Source organism: Sinocyclocheilus rhinocerous, unplaced genomic scaffold (assembly GCF_001515625.1).
Source record: "Sinocyclocheilus rhinocerous isolate Xijiao unplaced genomic scaffold, SAMN03320098_v1.1 scaffold19, whole genome shotgun sequence".
Lineage (NCBI taxonomy): Eukaryota > Metazoa > Chordata > Actinopteri > Cypriniformes > Cyprinidae > Sinocyclocheilus > Sinocyclocheilus rhinocerous.
Genome location: NW_015638975.1, coordinates 946,627 through 949,532, shown reverse-complemented (window position 1 = coordinate 949,532; position 2,906 = coordinate 946,627). Strand labels below are relative to the sequence as shown.

The window sequence follows — 2,906 nt, the reverse complement described above, 5'->3', positions numbered from 1 at the left end:
GAGAAAAACCTAGCAAAAGTATAAAAATAGAAGATGAATGTAAGTGTCTTCAGGGTAATCCAGAGCATGGATGGGGAATATATAGGAGTTTATGAAAACTGTATCTTGTGCCACTTGCTCGACAGCAAGCTGAACAGAGGCGCTGCTGTGACACGCTCACGCATTCCTGCTGAGGACGAGGTTACTATCGGTCATTCTCCTGATGAAACGGGAAGAGACCTCAAGAGCACAACAGATGCCCATAACTTACTTTCTTTTGTGACATTTCCATCACATTAATGGATGCATGTGGAAAAAGTTGGCTGTGAGAATTATGGTATGATGATAATGAGAGCGTTTTCATTTTATGAGGTAAATGGATGGCTTTATGTGGTGTTACATAAGCGTTTGCGTGAGTTATAGTCCACCCGGAGCAGTGGGCAGCCATTTTTTTGCTGCGGCGCCCGGGGAGCAGTTGGGGGTTCGGTGCCTTGCTCAAGGGCACCTCAGTCGTGGTATTGAAGTAACAGGCTTATGCTGTAACAGGAAATTTTTGGGTGTGTACAATAACACAATGCAGCTAGGAGTGTTACTATGTATCAATGTGGCAAAAGAGTCAACCAGCATGTGAGAAACAGGCACACCACCCACTAGCATACCTTTTGAAACTCTAAATAGACTCTAAGTGCAACGGCCTATCACCATTCTTCTGACAGAGCAAATGAATTTTTTAACGCACTTGTGTGTCTCCTGCATATTAGAGCAATTTTAAAAATGTACGTGAGGCAGCCTGAATTCTCCTTGCATGAATATACACAACCAAAAACAGGATGCATTTTATTTGTATCAAAGAAAAGAAAAAAACACATCTTTTACTATAACTCTTTTACTATAACTCTAATTTTCAAGGTCATTTTTAAAGAGAGAGAAATTTTGTTGCTGCTCTCAACAGCAAGAAGAGTCAGATTTTGTGCACAGTTCTACGCCGAAAGGATCAAATTAAGTCTGATAAAGTATTGAATAAAATAACTGCCTAATATATGCAATAGACTACGGCTGTGTTTACGATCACACATTTTAGCAGTGAAAACCCTTCAAAACACTGTAGCCTATCTGGCATATTCCGGTTTTGCATTTCTGTTCATATGCTTTACTGCTCATATGTATTACATGGCTCTCTAAGATACTTGGTCATTCAGCAGGCAAATATTTTTGTATAATTTGTTATTCAGCTACAGACACAGAATGACGTCCAGTAAGAGCTAATCATATATCAGTAGTCTACTAGGCCTAGGTGAGGAAATGCTTGATCTGTCTGCTTAATTTGTCTTCCAACTTTAAAACAAATTAGGGGTTACCTGAGGGCAAATGGCTCTGGTGTTATAATTGCAACAAACATCATAAACAGTGAGCATGAAGATTACTTAAGTTCAGTTCAGCAAAGCGTCTGCATGAGGTGGCAATGCATTTGTTTACAGTTACCTTTGCCAACCTGTTTGTAGAGAAGGTTCAAGGACAGAGAGCACTTGTACTCTCAGTAGCCTATAAAAGGATCAAGGGATTGAGGGAGGGAAAGAGTGCTACAGACGGGGAGCAATGGAGTGACACACTAAGCACAGATTACAATAATGAAAGCATTAGTGTCTATACAGCTAGACACCAACACTGTTGACATCGTCCACCAGTCTGACAGCTGAACAACTCAGGATACACCTGTAATGTCCTGAATTAGATTGAGAATACCTTTTAAATTCTAATTCAGCTCTAAATTTGAATTGAGGTCGTAAAGAAGGCAATTGTAATGGACAATTGATGTAGAAATAAAATTCAAAGAAATGCATGCTTTCGATTAATATTTTATCCCAAAATTTTCAGATATAAATTCTTTATATATAACTTCAGATATAAATTCTCAAAATGCAAAATTCCACCTATAAAAATTTGCATTTATTTAAATATATTTGGACAATTTGTGCAATATTTGGTCACTTGAGTTAAAACACTTAAAGATGTCTGAATGTCATTGTATGAAATTGAAAATATAAAAAAGAGTGGCATCTGCATCTTTGTAAAGAATTAATAAATTGACCAAGAGTGACAGTAAGCGCATTTATAATGTTACAAAAGATTTCTATTTCCAATCAGTGCTGTTCTTTTGAACTTTCTATTCATCAAAGAATTCAAAAAATGTATCACATTTGCACAAAAATATTGAGCAACACAACTGTTTCTAGCATTAAATAATAAGAAGAAATATTTGTTGAGCACCAAATCAGCATATTAGAATGATTCTGAAGGATCATGTGACACTGAAGACTGAAGTAATGGCTGCTAAAAATCCAGCTTTGTCATCACATGAACATAAAAACCTTACTATTTTTACTGCATTTATGTTCAAATAAATGCAGCCTTGGTGAGGATAAGAGATGTTAAAAAAGAGACCCATATATATATGGTAACGTATACAGCGGGTAAAATAAGTATTGAACATGTTATGTATCCGGCCCATGAACTTCCGTCTGCTAGCCATTAGAGGTCACCCTTTCCATTTTCATTGACTCTCGCACTACACACTGTTGCATATCACCCCGGACTACATATCCCATCATTCATTACACTGATTGCACACAGCACTGATTTTGGCCCATTCTTCCACACAAACAGTCTTCAAATCTTGAAGGTTCCATGGGCCTCTTCTATGAACTCTGATCTTTAGTTATTTCCATAGATTTTCTATTGGATTCAAGTCATGTGATTGGCTGGGCCATTCTAGCAGCTTTACTTTCTTGTTCTGAAACCAATTGAGAGTTTCCTTGGCTGTATTTGGGATCATTGTCTTGCTGAAATGTCCACCCTTGTTTCATATTCATCTACCTACGGAGCCCCGCACATGGCATGCAGGAAAAAAATAGTAGGCTAAATCGTGT

General features: G+C 37.7%; 1 protein-coding gene across 1 annotated transcript in view; it reads left to right on the top strand.

The window, feature by feature from the left end:
- The window catches only part of LOC107750601 (aquaporin-9-like), an 11,909-nt gene that overhangs the window by 6,944 nt on the left and 2,059 nt on the right, over positions 1-2,906 (top strand). The gene's annotated exons all lie outside the window — the stretch shown is intronic.